Here is an 18,159-nt window from a genome sequence, read left to right on the forward strand (position 1 = left end):
AGAATAATTAGGAACTAATTTACCTATGGGGAATTCGAAAATTTCAATTTTCATATCCGAAATGGACTAACTCAAGGCGAAAGATGGGGAGACTGAAATTTTGTTTCAACAAAAATAATAATTGCTACTTTTAATAAATTTAAAAATCAACCTTCATATCGTAACCCCAAAAGGAGCCACAGTAATTGTCTCCGTACCTGCAGCCAACTCTGTTACTAGCAAACCACGGTGATTAGGACTTCATCAACAGAGGTAAAACATTTTGATTTCATGACATGACCCGTAACTGCTGGTGGTAGCATTTACCGTTTGACAACAACATACTATTTCAGCAAGGAGATTGCGCCGACTTGAAGAAGTATCTTGAGTCAACAATGCTCGAACGAACACAAGGCGATTGTTATCAGTGAGCCTCCTGAACAGCCAGTGTCTGGTGAGCTTTAAATACCCATCGGCCGGCCGCTGATACGTCCGCACGCGACGTGATGATTAAGGGGCAATTGCCCGGGGTGCTTGCGGCCTCGCTGCATTCAGGAGCGGTATTGCGGCAATTTTCCGGCACGACAGGCCGGCCTGTTAAATAATGAAACGGAGAGCCGTGTCCCGGCGACGCGGGTGATTAAGCGGCACGCCACGGCGCGCTGACGATGGGCCGCGCCGCGCGGACGAAACGCGATCCGGCGCGCCCTGCCGTGATATTCCGCGCCTCTAATGCAATGACCTGGCTTCATCACCGCCAACGCGCCAAATAAAACCAATTTCCGTCAGTTTACACAACCTGTGATGCCCGTTCGTCATTCATACTAACGCAATTATGATCTGGCCAATGGTACTTCGTTAACGAGTACACATTTCGGAAATACTCTGAAACGTGTTGCTGTAATGAGGCCATTTCTGAAGTTTCTAAATACGAGCAAAATGTCGACTGAAACATGTAATGATGATTCTACTGAATAGAGTTATTCACCCCGTACTCAGTTTGCTAAATACTCTCTCCGTCACACAGCAATCGATAAGCAGCTGTAGGATTTACCGTGTGAGTTGCAGAAACGCACAAACTGAAACACATGCAACAGTATTAGTAATAAAACGACAGTTTATAAAACATGTAGAAACCATAACAGACAATTCCCTCCAGAAAACAGAACTCTCACAACCTGCGAATGTCGGCGTCTAGCAATCAAAAGAAAAAAAGAAATGTAGCTTTTTCAAGTCGATTGTCGATATTGGCAAATATGTCTTAAAACAAGTACTACTGCTTTTGTAAAACACAGAGTAGATTGCTTCCGTGTTAAGGAATAAGCACAGAATCTGTCACCACTTACAAAGTTGCTGTACCTCTTTAAGATTACTTGAAGACCAAATATAACGGAATAAAATCACAAATCAGAAGGTTCACTGGCAACTTCCTATTGTCTGACGCACTATACTCATCCACTTCATTCACTTGTATATTTTTCGGGATTTTTCAGTGTATTCCGAATTTCTTGACAATCTGCTGTTTTACCGTATGTACATTTACTTTGCTGTTATGCATATATTCAATTTTGATATAAACCTGCAATTTAGTTGTAGCACAATCATAGCCTATAATCTAATTTCACGCATCTTGTGCTACTCCCGTCAGCTTTCCTGTTATATTTATTCGATGCTTAGCTTTGATGGTTTTTACTCTGTCATGAGTGCACTATCGAATACGATTTTTTACTCTGAGTTTGGCACCCGCACTATTCATAGGTGTTATATTCATATAGATTATATTGTTGACTAATTCCATGTCATTGATGATGAAGCCATTTGCTATTTGGCGATTGCCTCGTAAACCGAAAACCATTTCACAAGAAAGTATACTAAGGATGACTGATAAGAGAAAATAAGAATCGGCACAGCAAACTCACCATGTCAGTTGCTCGAACATCTTACATGTAATCGTGATCTGCGTAAGTCACACAAGTTACTAGCGAAATTTTGTGCGTTGTCGGTACCGCTGTGTGGAGTCTAAGCGTGGACATTCACTCACCATGTCGCCGATGGACAGGATGACGGCGAGTACAATGGACATGTACTACGTGAAGCATAATTTTATGGCTCTATCATGTTTCCAGTAATTAAGTACGTCAAGGCGTTGGAAAAGCTCTTAGTCCTTTCACCATATAATCAGGAAAGAAGCGTATTTTGTCGCATTTTTATCATCGAAGGAGGGGTCGAGAGGAATCACAGACCTAACTACGATACTGATTCACGGTCGCAGAATCTTCTCTCGTGACAATGCCACTTTGATTGTACGAGGGTCACTCCAAAAGAAATGCATACTATTTTTTTTAATCCATCTTTTATTCTACATGTTTGAAAGTTTTACAGTGTGTAGATACATCCTTTAGGGACAATATTTTCATTTCTCACATAATACCCATGCCTCCCAACTGCCTTACGCCATCTTGGAACCAGCGCCTGGATACCAGCACGGTAAAATTCTGGACCAACCTGTTGCAGCCACTGTTTGGCAGCGTCCACAAGGGAGTCATCATCTTCAAACCTTGTTCCACGAAGAGAGTCATTCAGTTTCCCAAAGAGGATAATCACATGGAGCCAGGTCAGGACAGTAAGGAGGGTGTTGCAGTGTTGTCCATGCGAGTTTTGTGACCGCTCCCACGTTTTTTGACTGACATGTGGACGTGCATTGTCGTGCAACAGCAAAATATCCTGCTTTTGCCGATGAGGTCGAACACGATTGAGTCGAGCTTGAAGTTTCTTCAGTGTCGTCACATATGCATCAGAATTTATGGTGGTTCCACTTGGCATGATGCCCACAAGCAAGAGTCCTTCGGAATCGAAAAACACCGTAGCCACAACTTTCCCAGCAGAAGGTGTGGTTTTGAATTTTTTTTTCTTGGATGAATTTGCATGATGCCACTCAATTGATTGCCTCTTCGTCTCTGGTGAAAAATGATGGAGCCATGTTTCATCACCTGTCACAATTCTTCCAAGAAATTCATCTCCACCATTCTCGTACTGTTCCAAAAGTTCGCTGCATACCGTTTTTCTTGTTTCTTTGTGAGCCACTGTCAACATCCTGGGAACCCACCTGGCACAAACCTTTTTTAACGCCAACACTTTCCGTATTCTGCACACACTTCCTTCCCCTATCTCAACGTAGCGTGACAATACGTTCACTGTGATGCGTCTGTCAGCAGTCACCAATTCTTTAACTCTCTGCCCATTGTCTGGAGTGTGTACAGTACGAGGCCTGCTACTGCGAGGACTATCCTCAATATTGCCGTGCCCGCTTTCATCACGTAACTGCTTGCCCACCGACTAACTGTACCGCTATCGACAGCAGCATCTCCATACACCTTTTTCAACCTCTTGTGGATGTTTCCCACTGTCTCGTTTTCACAGCACAGGAATTCTATGACAGCACGTTGCTTCTGACGAATGTCAAGTGTAGCAGCCATCTTGAAGACATGCTGTGACGGCGCCACTCACGGGAACAGGTTGAACTACGTTTGAGAACAAGCGGGAAGGATGGATCTACACACTGTAAAACTTTCACACATGAAGAATGAAAACTGTATTTTTACAAAAATAGTGGGCATTTCTTTTGGAGTGTATAATAATGGAGCTTTTTTATATACAGGGTGGTCAGAAACAGTCTAAAAAACTCGTATGGGCGTTGCAGGGCAGGTTGTGCTGAGAAATAATTGCTAAGAAAAACAATTCGATATATCGCGCCTTTTCAGTGTTAATCAGAATTGAGGTTAGCCAATCAGGCCGTTGTGCACGCAAATTCAAGCGGTCCACCAGAGTCTATGTTGCCAAACTCGTTCTTCGTTTGGTTGCCTAAAACGGAACAAGAGAGCGATACGAACATTGGAGATGAGGCGGTAGTAATGATCGCACCAGAGCGAAAGGCTGAGCAGTCTCGTGCACTATCATTTATGCCATGACGACAAGTGACACTTATTGTATCTGACGGGCGGCTTGAATTTTCGCGGTCGACGGCCTGACTCGCTAATTTCAATGCTAATGAAGTCGGAAACGCAGCGTATCGAATTTTTTTCTTAAAATTATTTCTGAGCATAACCTACCAACACCTTACAAGCTTTTCAAATTGTTTGTGACCATCCTGTACAGTTAATGGCGAATCTGGAAAAAAAATCTACGTACTGTTTCCTTGTTACTCGTATGACATTAAATATCACTCATACAATTTGCAGTGGGCAGTACACGTTGAAAGAAGCAAATGAAAAATATTAAACAGTCAGAAAAATATTTTACTTACAGTCAACACAGATAACGCCACTGAACACCCACACAATACAGGGCAGTATTATTTCGTGCAGAGAGTATTTTACGTTTGTAATCTGAAGAATTTTGCCAAGTCGCTTTCCGTTTTTCATTCAATATTTCGTCTTCATATAGTTTGTGATGCGAATATATCACCAGAACATTTGTTGTTTTCATCGTGTACTGTGCACTGTAAACTGTGTGGGTGACTTAATATGTGAGAGCTTCTGCGAGCGTAGACTATAAGAAAACCTTAAGCAAAATGTATTTTTTTTCAAACTCGCCGCTGCATATTACAGTTCCAGCATTAATTACAAAATAACACAACAGCGCGTGTTTACATATCGCAGTAAAGGCAGCCGAATAATGTCGCACCTCACATCTATAACACCATGCATAAATGCCACAATACAAGCAAAAGCGCACATGAGAATGGGAATCATTTCCGGAAACTCGTCGTGGCGGAAATAAAATTTTTAAAAAAATTGTGACTGGCAGCAATAAAAGTTATGTCATTAACAAACCCATTGTTTTTTTACAATCGCATGCATTTACAAACCATTTGTAATCGATAAAATAAAGAAATAATGTAGACTATTCGGGAAGGTAAAATCTATTCCACAATAGTTGTCAAGCGCCAGTAAGAGACGACATCCAATGGAGGAGGAGGAGGAGGAGGACGAAGAAGAGCAGGAGGAGGAGGAGAAGAAGAATAAATGTTTTGTGACAGCTTTTGCCGACAGGTCGCATGTGCTAGTGTGTTTGAGACGACCTTCTCCTCTTGCATTATTTATCTTTGCGCCTCCCCCACTCTCTCCCTTTCCCCCTTCCACTGAACCCCGCCCTTTCTGTCACAAACTACTGACGATATTATGACATAAATTAGAATTTGCCCTTCTGACACTTTCGACTAACTCAGAGCAAGAAGTCTGCGGCAGAGGCTGAGCGCCTCCAGTTACTTGCGCAACACCAGCTATTCATTTGTGGCAGCGAAACACTGCGCAGACTCACCGGGCCGGACCGAGGAATGCGCAGAGCCGCGACGTGTGCTGGCAGAGCTGCGTGGCGCCTCGCGACGGGGATCTGCGGGCCGCTTATCGCAAGGGTTCCGGTGCGCGCAGCCGGCCGCCAGATAACGCTGATAACGCCTTCCGATATCTGGAATTAAAAACACAAACCCTCCTAAAGGCACCTAAGCTAAACAAGAACTACCAGGAGGATTACTTCAGCAAAAGGCACAAACTACGCACTGGTCAACTTTCAAAAGGTAATTCACCTTAAAAGGTCGTAAGTCACAACAGTAACAGCAACAAATGCCTAATTTGATCGCTACCAGCAGTCAAGACCTGTTCCACGGTCAGTTATCAAGATGAGATCACAACAGGATATACGTAATTTCGGTACTTTTCGAGTTGTGAAGATACATGGTCTCACTGTAGGACAAGATTGTTCCGTCGTTCACACAATTCCCTCGCCCCCTCCCAAAAAAAAAAAAAAAAAAAAACGTAAGGAGAGGGGGACGCGGAGAGGGAGAGGGAGGGGAGGAGGTTAATGGTACCTACCGTTTGTGGTATCTAGGAGATAAAAGTAATCATCATCTTATGGCCTCTGAGAACATGAACAAATTCAATGTTTTTATCTACAGAATGTATAAACCACGAGGCACGACTGGGCATTAACACTATTCTAAGAAAGTGAAATATTGTAAGTTGGCAGTAATGTGTTCCCCGAGTACGTGCAGGGCCTATTCATATGCCATGAATTAACTGTTCTGAGAAATTCATTTGTGAACAGGTTTTGAAAATAGTGGTTGCATCTCAAAGTTACACAGAGTTGATTCACATTTCCACATTCAATGGCTGAGGGCTTCTAAACCGGTATGCATAGCTGTGCTGCACATAGCGCACAGTACACATCTTCCTGCATTATGCCATGTGTCAGAGCTTACACCAGGGGCTCTGTTTTGTATCGTTCATAACGATCGGTGCAGTACGAGGTGCATTCAAGTTCTAAGGCCACCGATATTTTTTCTCCGGACTGGAAAGAGATAGAAACATGCGCATTGTTTTAAAATGAGGCCGCGTTCATTGTCAATACGTCCCAGAGATGGCAGCACCGTACGGCAGATGGAATTTTACCGCCAGCGGCGAGAATTAGAACTGTTTTAAATACTTAAAATGGCGACGTTTTCCTTACTTGAACAGCGTGCAATCATTCGTTTTCTGAATTTACGTGGTGTGAAACCAACTGAAATTCATCGACAGTTGAAGGAGACATGTGGTGATGGAGTTATGGATGTGTCGAAAGTGCGTTCGTGGGTGTGACAGTTTAATGAAGGCAGAACATCGTGTGACAACAAACCGAAACAACTTCGGGCTCGCACAAGCCGGTCTGACGACACGATCGAGAAAGTGGAGAGAATTGTTTTGGGGGATCGCCGAATGGCTGTTGAACATATCGCCTCCAGAGTTGGCATTTCTGTGGGTTCTGTGCACACAATCCTGCATGACGACCTGAAAATGCGAAAAGTGTCACCCAGGTGGGTGCCACGAATGCTGACGGACGACCACATGGCTGCCCGTGTGGCATGTTGCCAAGCAATGTTGACGCGCAACGACAGCATGAATGGGACTTTCTTTTCGTCGGTTGTGACAATGGATGAGACGTGGATGCCATTTTTCAATCCAGAAACAAAGCGCCAGTCAGTTCAATGGAAGCACACAGATTCACCGCCACCAAAAAAATGATGGTGTCCATGTTCTGGGACAGCGAGGGCGTAATCCTTACCCATTGCGTTCCAAAGGGCACTACGGTAACAGGTGCATCCTACGAAAATGTTTTGAAGAACAAATCCCTTCCTGCACTGCAACAAAAACGTCCGGGAAGGGCTGCGCGTGTGCTGTTTCACAAAGACAACGCACCCGCACATCGAGCTAACGTTACGCTACAGTTTCTTCGTGATAACAACTTTGAAGTGATTCCTCATGCTCCCTACTCACCTGACCTGGCTCCTAGTGACTTTTGGTTTTTTCCAACAATGAAAGACACTCTCCGTGGCCGCACATTCACCAGCCGTGCTGCTATTGCCTCAGCGATTTTCCAGTGGTCAAAACAGACTCCTAAAGAAGCCTTCGCCGCTGCCATGGAATCATGGCGTCAGCGTTGTGAAAAATGTGTACGTCTGCATGGCGATTACGTCGAGAAGTAACGCCAGTTTCATCGATTTCGGGTGAGTAGTTAATTAGAAAAAAAATCGGAGGCCTTAGAACTTGAATGCACCTCGTAGTTTAACCTCGGTAGTGGCGTCATTTTCGGTTCTTTATCCGAAGAGCCCATTCAGTAAGCTTCTGAGACCTGTTACTGAGCCGGCAGGTGTGGCCGAGCGGTTCTAGGCGCTACAGTCTGGAACCGCGTGACCGCTACGGTCGCAGGTTCGAATCCTGCCTCGGGCATGGATGTGTGTGACGTCCTTAGGTTAGTTAGGTTTAAGTAGTTCTAAGTTCTAGGGGAGTGATGACCTCAGTAGTTAAGTCCCATAGTGCTCAGAGCCATTTTGAACCTGTTACTGAGCGGTCCAACTGCCGATCTTTCGACAGTTGTACCTAGAGGTTTTGTTTTCGGCATGGCTCTCTCGTTCGGTTCGGTCTGATTTATTTACACCCAGAATTTGTTATTTTAAACATACTGAGAGGTTTTAGCTTTGAATTTAGTGATTGTGTTACTAAAGAATCACCAGGACATGTCTGGGAGGAAAATTATTTCATAATAGACTATTTTCCTTTGTTAGAAATATGGTTTGTACTGTTGTTACTGTGAATGATTATAATATAAAAAAAAAACAGATTAGGTCAATATTCTCACAAAATACTTGTTATTTTTATGTAACTAAGAGTTTGAAAAGTCATTTACTTTCAAAAGGTCAGCTCTGCTTACGTATATCACATAAGTGTTAGCTGAAATTATTAATGACTTCACGTACTTTTCTCTGCAAATGGTTTCCTTATTAATCATCGAAAACTTTTAAGTAACAATCCAAAGGAATTTTCTACAGCCTGACAGAGGAAACCCTCCAAAATTTCATGTATTTACGACTCACGCCCGCATCATTCGGCAATAAAGTCAGCCTGCCACTTTCTGGAGTGTTCGTGGAATAAAGCACCTAAGGCATGCGAGTTGTAATAGCGGAGTTGGCTCGAAGGTCGTAAGTTCCCATACCGCGTGATACCAAAATTTTTTTCCTCTTCGTGTTTGTAGCACATTCGAGACTTCGTTAATCGTCAAAGTTAAGCATTTTTTCTGAAATACTCGTTGTTATTTACACGTTAAAGCGCGCTTTCTCAGTAACGAGTATCATCGATTTCGTGAATTCCATATGTTTAAGACATGAAACATGAAATTCCAGTGCGTGAAACAACTGAAGTGACATTTATACTTTTTCTTGCCACAAATAAGTCACAATTTTTTCAGAATACGTAGCGATTTCCGAGAGTGTGGTCAGACAGGAATCTAAGAGCACAACTTAAATTACTGGGAATAAAAATTGCAGCAACCAACCGTCTTTATACTCTAGCTTGTCACAAGTGGCATTTGCACTGTTGCCTAGGGAACACACAGGAAACTAAATATGGATTGGCAGATCTCGCTCTTCTACAATAAACGCAAGATTTTAATCACTGAGCCACATCGCATGCTAAATGTATCTATTTAGTTGGGGATCAATGGCTCTGTGAGCAAATGCTGAACTACTAACGCTTACGTTCGATACCCCCCCCCCCAACCCCTCCCCAGAACTGTCCCACGAGTATAATTCAGTTCACACGTTTGAGGAAGTCAGGACAATATTATATACAATAGGACCATACCCAGTAAAGCACTGAAGGGTTCAAACCAACCCCGAGAACTGACCTCCACTGGTTTGCGTTTATTCTGTCCAAAAGTGGGTTACAAATCCGCATTGTAAGCCTTCCAACGAAACACAATCACTGAGGACCGAGCGAGGTGGCGCAGTGGTTAGCACACTGGACTCGCATTCGGGAGGACGACGGTTCAATCCCGCGTCCGGCCATCCTGATTTAGGTTTTCCGTGATTTCCCTAAATCGCTCCAGGCATATGCTGGGATGGTTCCTCTGAACGGGCACGGCCGACTTCCTTCCCTAATCCGATGAGACCGATGACCTCGCTGTTTGGTCTCTTCCCCCAAAAAACCAACCAACCAATCACTGAGGACTCAAGTCGCGCTGAACACAAAAACTGCCTATTTATTTAAACACATTTAGTGCAGTTTACATCCGTAAATACCTTTATGAAAAGCTTGAAGACTAACTCAAATACCCACGTTGATAGAGATTCTTATGTTTTTAACTTTTTTTTTTTAAATTATATGGGAAATTTGAACCGTGGTATGGAAAACTGTGCTGAAAGTTTAATCCTGACAAACCATATCCTTACGGTCCACTTCTGGGTGATTTCATTTCTAAAGTAATACGTGAAAGATTCAATACACTACATCTCTTTGGCTGGTTAGGTATGACGCTATGGTTTTTGAGCGAACAAAAAATTACTATGCTTATTCACGACAAAAAACACAATTGACAAAATATAAATAAATTATCAAGTCAACGCCTAAATTTGAACAAACAAAGATGAAGCATTAACTAATTTTTTAAAGAATGCAACAAAAATAATGGCAGAACGAAATCGTAGATAAGTTTAATCTTGTAGACATTAGAATTTATAAGAGACAATGCTTTCTGTTGACAGTTTTTCAATATTTAGCAATTTTAACACTTGCAACTTTACGTATGCATGAAAATTATAGTTAACAAAACATGGTCAGTAACAGAGATTCTCGTCTTACTTATCGTACGTTATAGTATGACCACGTTACCACTTGGTATCTACGTCGCTTACTCATATTCTGACATCTGAACGTTTATCTCTGTTCACGGAGTTCCCCCTTCCACTCTTCAGACCCTGAAATATATGACGTCGTTGTTATCGCGACATAACACAACAGCTTGTGCAACTGTCAACTCTCTGTACTGCCACGCTCTGATCGCGATAACAATATCTACAGGGGCGGAAAAACTGTGCGTTATCTCCTAAAGCCATCTGTATGTCATTTGCGACATTAACTGCTGAGAGACCTGCGCCTGCAACTGATAAGGTTATCAGACGTCAGGATAGACGTCTAACATACAATGGCACCTTTCACGGTTAGGTAACGACGCTCGTTGCAGAAGTTATCGCGAAACAGAATGGGAGTTCCATGCGTCAACACAAAGCATTATTCCTTCTACTAACTGTGTATGAAGAGTGGATATCGTTGCGGCGGCGTTGAACGGAGATGTACACGCGAGGGCGATGAAGTGTTTTTCATCATTTAGGAAATTTATTATTAAGTGATTTTATATATATTCTATACCCAGTGCGCTTTAACGACGATGTTCGTTTGCAGGCAAATAATATATAGAAGCATTCATTAACAGAAAAAAATCAACAGAACAAATAATAAAATGATTACCTTTACCGTACACTGAAAACTCAACAATGGAATCGCGCATGGTGTATATAGCTATTGCGTCTTAAAACTATATCGTGAAAATATGATTCGACAAAAAGTTTGGAATATTTATTTACTGAACGTATTATTAGGCTGTGTGAACCCTTACTTAAAACGGGTATACAAATGCTATCAATATCTGCTTCGTACCCAAATTTCGACTTGGTTGCATGTGAGATGCCTAGCTGCCACTTTTTCTGGATGTAGAAGGTTGATGTTTACGCTGCGGTACGTGAAGGCGATGCCGTCCGCCGTTTTGTGCAGTTAATCAGTTTCAAGACAACAGTTTATGTTCCATTCGTTTTCTAACATTATTTAACGCCTTATGGCACAAGTAACTCAGATCCATCACGGCAGTGTTGGTGTAAACGGTGTGCTGCTAAAGGAGCCGCTTTTGAATTATGACATGATCACAGCAACATATTGACTAACTGCTAACTGTTTACAGGGCAGCTAAGAAACAAAATCTTGTCAGAGTATTAATTTTACACTGTCTTCTGTTAATCATTGTCATATTGCCCGCTAACACAGTATAAAGACGAGGGCGCGCTGAAAAGCAATGCCTGAATTTTTTTATGTGAAAACTCAAAGTTTTTAAATAAAACGAACGTTAGTAGATCTTTATTCTTCATGTCAACATGTTTGCAACTCTCTGCCGCTAGAGGGCTCCGAATTGTAGCGTGTAACATGGCGGTTGGTAACGTAGCTATCCAGGGTGTTACAAAAAGGTACGGCCAAACTTTCAAGAAACATTCCTCACACACGAAGAAAGAAAATATGTTATGTGGACATGTGTCCGGAAACGCTTACTTTCCATGTTAGAGCTCATTTTATTACTTCTCTTCAAATCACATTAATCATGGAATGGAAACACACAGCAACAGAACGTACCAGCGTGACTTCAAACACTTTGTTACAGGAAATGTTCAAAATGTCCTCCGTTAGCGAGGATACATGCATCCACCCTCCGTCGCATGGAATCCCTGATGCGCTGATGCAGTCCTGGAGAATGGCGTATTGTATCACAGCCGTCCACAATACGAGCACGAAGAGTCTCTACATTTGGTACCGGGGTTGCGTAGACAAGCGCTTTCAAATGCCCCCATAAATGAAAGTCAAGGGTTGGGGTCAGGAGAGCGTGGAGGCCATGGAATTGGTCCGCCTCTACCAATCCATCGGTCACCGAACCTGTTGTTGAGAAGCGTACGAACACTTCGACTGAAATGTGCAGGAGCTCCATCGTGCATGAACCACATGTTGTGTCGTACTTGTAAAGGCACATGTTCTAGCAGCACAGGTAGAGTATCCCGTATGAAATCATGGCGGTGAATCGAGGAAGTACAGTACATACTGACGAAACTAAAATGAGCTCTAACATGGAAATTAAGCGTTTCCGGACACATGTCCACATAACATCTTTTCTTTATTTGTGTGTGAGGAATGTTTCCTGAATGTTTGGTCGTACCTGTTTGTAATACCCTGTATAGGTGCGTGAGAAACAGCGTGCTGTAATCGAGTTTCGAATTTGAGGAGTTGTCCACGAATGGAGCATCCTCTCCTTCATCATGACGATGCCAGATCACACACGATCGCTTCGACATCTGCAACAATCAGACGCCTTTTGGCCCCATCCGGATTTCATGTTTCCAAAACTTAAAGAATACCTTCGAAGAGTTTACTTTGATAATGAAGCGTTGAACGCCTTCGAGGACTTCTCTTTCATAGCGATGAAGCGTTGCAAGCTGAGATGAAGTTATGACTTCGTCAAAGAAGTCATTATACAGCGATGGTATCAACAAACTGGTCTCTCGTTGGCAGAAATGTGTTTTCCCCAGGGCGACTAGGTTGAGAAATGAATATGTAGACATGAAGAATAAAGATGTAGAGTGTTAACAACGTTTGTTTTATTTAAAAACTTTTACGAATTATGACATAAAAAATTCGGAGGCGTTATTTTTCAGGACGTCCTCGTATCCATAGAGTGAGCATAGCGTCCTGCACATGTCACCAACATCAAGTTGAGATTGTCAAATGACTTCAGTTAAGACGGTTTACATTTTACTCTAGGACGAAAACTAACTTTACAGTATTTGTCGTGTTTTTACACATTTATTTATTGCTTATCCTATCTGTGGTTCAAATGGCTCTGAGCACTATGTGACTTAACTTTTAAGGTCAGCAGTCCGCTAGAACTTAGAACTACTTAAACCTAACTAACCTAAGGACATCACACACATCCATGCCCGAGGAAGGATTCGAACCTGCGACTGTAGCGGTCGCACGGTTCCAGACTGTAGCGCCTAGAACCGCTCGGCCACCCCGGCCGGCTCCTATCTGTGGATAAGTGTTGTTGCTAACGGTGCAAATCGGATTACGTCACAGAGTAAACTTTTCTTTTCACAGGTAAATACCACAAATTTCTAACTGAGCCTTGGCGGTTCCCGTGAGCTCGCACGCGCGATCCTACTGGCGCCACTTGTGCGTACATTGCATCGACTCTGGCCCTCGTCGTATCATCTTTGCTTGGTTTTGTGTTCCCTCTGGGGCTGTATGGTGGTGAAAGGTATGTGGGACAGGGAGCTGGGCGGGAGTGACTGAGTACCCTGCATCTTCACGATTGCAGGAGTTGAAGTCGTTAACCGTTGGGCTACGGGGGAGGGGGGGGGGGGGGGGGGTGGCGGAGGCACGTACCGAACCTGCGCGCACAGCCGGGGACCGGGACCGTAGCCTCGACTCGAGCTGCCCGGCCAGCCGGTCGAGCCGCACTTAGGCCCGCCGGGCGGTGCGGCGCCCCGTCAGACAACAAGTCCGCCCGGACACTCGTGCGGCTCGGCTTCTCGTTGAGTCGCGCGCCCTACAGCCATCACACTGTTGCGGGCGCGAAGAGAAATCTCTGGGGTCCGTTAGCAAGCAGATTTTTACATCGCACGATATTTACCGACATAGTACTTCACCTCCGATCTTATACTAAACTAACTTATGGCTGTAACATCAGCTACAAGATGGTCACTCAAATCTCCACAGTTGCTTGTAATTATTAAATCCACTTATTGTTAGGTGCATGCGAAAAACCTCTGAACCTTACGATGCAGTGAAAATAGTTAACTTTATTAATGGTCAACCTACCAATGAGCGAATTCTTGTAATACTAACGTAAGTATCTAAAAGCTTTTATTGACTAACACGGATCTAGGCGCTCAGTCCGGAGCCGCGCGGCTGCTACGGTCGCAGGTTCGACTCCTGCCTCGGGCATGGATGTGTGTGATGTCCTTAGGTTAGTTAGGTTTAAGTAGTTCTAAGTTCTAGGGGACTGATGACCACAGATGTTAAGTCTAGCACTATTTCCTTGCTCTATCTAGTAATAACAGCTGGATTCGCAATCGCTTGGAAAAGACAGTAATTTTGGAATCCACATGAAATGTAAATTGAAACGAGCAGCCAATCGAATCTTCCAGTGACTAAGTTACAGAAAATAAATCTTTGTCACTGATAAGTTTCTGGTTAATTTTAGAGACGGAGTTTCCAATGCTATCAAATAAAGCGGTAACAAGTTTATTACCTGTCTCGTCCACATATCTGTGCGAAAAGGCTTTTCCTTCTTACGCGCTTATAAAAAATAGGTCCAGAAACAAGCTTCACAGCGGCAGTAATCTGAAACTGTTCTTACCTTCTGTGGTTCCCGATTTCAAAGTTATATCACATGGAAAGCAGTCAGATCCTCCTCAACGAATTCCGAAGGAGGGTTGAGCCACCCAGTTTCATAATGAAAACTTTTAGATTAACAGAAAAGTGTAAAATATTTTAATATTGCATACTAGACATAGCCATTGTGCAAAAGCTTCAAAATGGTTCAAATGGCTCTGAGCACAATGGGACTTAACTACTGTGGTCATCAGTCCCCTAGAACTTAGAACTACTTAAACCTAACTAACCTAAGGACATCACACACATCCATGCCCGAGGCAGGATTCGAACCTGCGACCGTAGCAGTCGCGCGGTTCCGGACTGCGCGCCTAGAACCGCTAGACCACCGCGGCCGGCGCAAAAGCTTCATCAGCCCTTTTGATGTGGTATAAGTGAAATGTAAAGCTTTAAAAAAACATTAGGGCAATTAAACCATTTCCTTTAATTCAATTACGTCCGTGTTACAGTAAGTAGTTCTTTGTGTTACATACATCATTTTACATTACGGATTAGTTTTGTTTGCGAAGGATCAAGAACGCCTTGTTCCTGGCACATCGCCAGGCGAATTGGCCGTGCGGTTCTAGGCGCTACAGTCTGGAACCGCGCGACCGCTGCGGTCGCAGGTTCGAATCCTGCCACGGGCATGGATGTGTGTGATGTCCTTAGGTTAGTTAGGTTTAAGTAGTTCTAAGTTCTAGGCGACTGATGACCTCAGAAGTTAAGCCGCATAGTGCTCAGAGCCATTGGAACCATTTTGAACCTGGCACATCAAACCTTCACGATTCTCAAAAGAGTGCATACGATCCGGAAAGCACTTCCGCACTCTGCACGTGTGTGGTGAGTCAGTCCCGCCTTCCCAGCGCTGCCTGTTTCCCGGCTGCACCGAGTCCTGTCCACATTTTGGCATTTTAAAAAAAAAATTATATATGAAGGCTGTTGATTAACTACTGTTCTTGAAGACCGTTATTCCTGCCCCGTTGTGTGGTGGCCAGGAATCTGGTTCCTTTATGCCCTTTCAGTGACACCTTTTGGGGCTGTGTGAGTCAATCTGAAGGTTTCCATAAGCGCTAAGCAAGTATTTCGCCGTTTTAATCTGGTACTTGAATTCATTGATTGTTATCATCGAGTATTTGAAATTTCTTCCTGGGTCGAGTTATTCGATTTGGCATATAACCAAAGTTGTGTGCACTCAGCCTAAAGGTACGCACATGTGTGTGTGTGTGTGTGTGTGTGTGTGTGTGTGTGTGTGTGCGCGCGCTTGTATTTGCACACACTCTTACTCCGTGTTAGGGAGCCTTTCGGGGTACAGGTGTTCATCTTAACCGGCCATCTGCCATTTGGTGCGTATCCAAATTACAGTGTCTTTTAATCCCTAAGAGACGCCCAGTAAAGGTACACCTTGACTTCTATAATATCATCTGAATTACGTAGTTATTTTTTAAATGACTTTGTACATTTTTCTTGTTATTGCTAGGAAGATCGAACTGCAATGTCAGTGAGGGGGCGCTCGTATACTTCTATCAAACTTCTCTGCTGTTTGTTTTTTGGTATATGTTGACAACTTTGTATCGGCAGCGGTTGACACGATGATGCTCTATGGGGTTAGCCCACAGTTGAGATGCTAGTCGGGCGGACAGAGTGCCGCCGCAGGTATATTTTATCAGTTACCTGTTTGTAATAGGGCCACCATTGTATTCCACACTTAACATGTTTTTTGAGTACCATTAACAACATGTATGTATTTGACAAGGATCTTGGTAACTGTTAGTTGGCTTATAATAGAATTTTTATTACATAAAAATATTTGTTTGGGAATGATAAATGATGCATTAAGTTGGGCCACGCTTCCACGTGCTTTCCATAAATTTTTCCCGACCTTGTGCGTATCACCAACATCGTAGGGCTAACGTAAGAGACTATCTAGTCATATACAGAGTGCAAGTAATAGTCGGAAAATTTGGAAGGATGTTGTAGGTAAGGTTGTGCTGATAAACAATAATTAAGAAAAAAATTCGATACGTTGCGTCGTTTCTGAGCTAATTACCATTGAAATTAGCCAATCAGGCCGTTGTGCGCGGAAAATTCAAACAGTCCGCCAGAAACGATGTCGCCAAACGTGTTCCTTGTTTGGTTTTCTAAACCCGAACAAATGAGCGATACAAAAATTGGACATGGGACGGCAGTAAGAATCGAACCCGAGCCAAAGGCTGAGCAGTCTCGTGTTATCATCTACGCTATGAGAGCAACTAACACGAATTGTATCTGCCGAGCCGCTTGAATCAGCGCGCGCAACGGTCTGATTGGCTAACTTCAGTGTTAATCAACTCGAAAAAGATGCAATGTATCCAATTTTTTTCTGAACAATTATTTCTCGGAACAACCTACCCTAAAACACCCTTACTAGCTTTTCAGACTATTTCTGACCGCCCTATATTTACAGGACAAGTAACAGACAAACATAGTACTGTCTTTCCTAATAGTCCTCCGTTGAATGAATGTAACAGTACACATATTTCGAACAATGTTCAAGGGAAGTTAAATTTGCAATTATTTCCATGTTAGTTAATCTAAAATGTAATATAGGCTTGTCCTTAAAATGCGCCAGATATATATGGTAAAATGTAAATTATTATTATCGGTTTGTCTATTGTAAAGAAAAAATAAATAAAAATCTACGTGGTTATTCCTTCTTTTTCTATAACATTGGAAAAGTATAGACAGCTGAGCTGGAAGCCCTTGCATACCTGTCTTCAAAGCTGTAAGCCAATATATAAATAATGCAAATTGTTCCCGTGCCAATGAAAACATTTGTACAATATCCACGACTTGTTTCTGACGGCACATATATACGACAGAGGTGATGTAAGGATATTCGAACTATGTAAAATGCTTGTGGATCAACCTTACAAGCCGTAGCCATGTGATCTCTCAGGATATGACAGTTGACGCCAAAAATCCTGTTCTGCGCATCTGAACTTTCACTCCGTACATATCCCACTAACTCAGATACTGGTAAGCATAGTCAGTTGAGGATGGCAACCTCAAGTGGCAACAGAAATCACTACTGCTTGTAAACCGTGAACGTGTGAACGTATTTAGTATAGTATGTCGTAATTCCTCGTAAATTATTGCTTACGCAGTCATATTTGTCCACGGGTTAACGGCGAACCGTCAACATTCAGTTGTCAAAGACTGCGTTATTCTACTCCAATGATAGTGTATCAACTGTCACTCGCAAATGAATAGTAGCAATTGATACACCAATTTCACTCGTCACAGAGCTGGCATGTCTGATAGAGTTGTAAGCGTTTCATGCTGCTGACGTGTGGTTCTTGAATTATTTTTTTCTGCAAATACTCTTACGTCTTGTGACGGGAATTTGGTAATCCGGTCCTCCAGCGTCTTACCCTACGCACCTCTTCACCCGATTCCATGGAAGTGATAACATTCAGCCAAAGCCACTGCTAAAGGCTGTATTAAAATAATGGAAAGAATACTCGAAGATGAGAAATACGACGTTAGATCGTCTTCGTACAGTTGTGTTTCACGAGCTGCATTTCACGACAGAATGGTTGCATAATAATTAGAAAATTAATACTATGGCTGACGTATTTGTCGCGAGAGA

At 43.0% G+C, this 18,159-nt stretch overlaps 1 protein-coding gene across 1 annotated transcript in view; it reads right to left on the reverse strand.

The window, feature by feature from the left end:
- LOC124789300 (calmodulin-binding transcription activator 1) overlaps positions 1-18,159 on the reverse strand; it is a 1,803,646-nt gene that overhangs the window by 1,634,640 nt on the left and 150,847 nt on the right. The window contains exon 2 of the mRNA XM_047256611.1: positions 5,299-5,445. The gene's annotated coding sequence lies outside the window, so the exon portion shown is untranslated. The remainder of the gene's footprint in view (positions 1-5,298; positions 5,446-18,159) is intronic.

This window comes from Schistocerca piceifrons, chromosome 3 (assembly GCF_021461385.2).
Source record: "Schistocerca piceifrons isolate TAMUIC-IGC-003096 chromosome 3, iqSchPice1.1, whole genome shotgun sequence".
Classification (NCBI taxonomy): Eukaryota; Metazoa; Arthropoda; class Insecta; order Orthoptera; family Acrididae; genus Schistocerca; species Schistocerca piceifrons.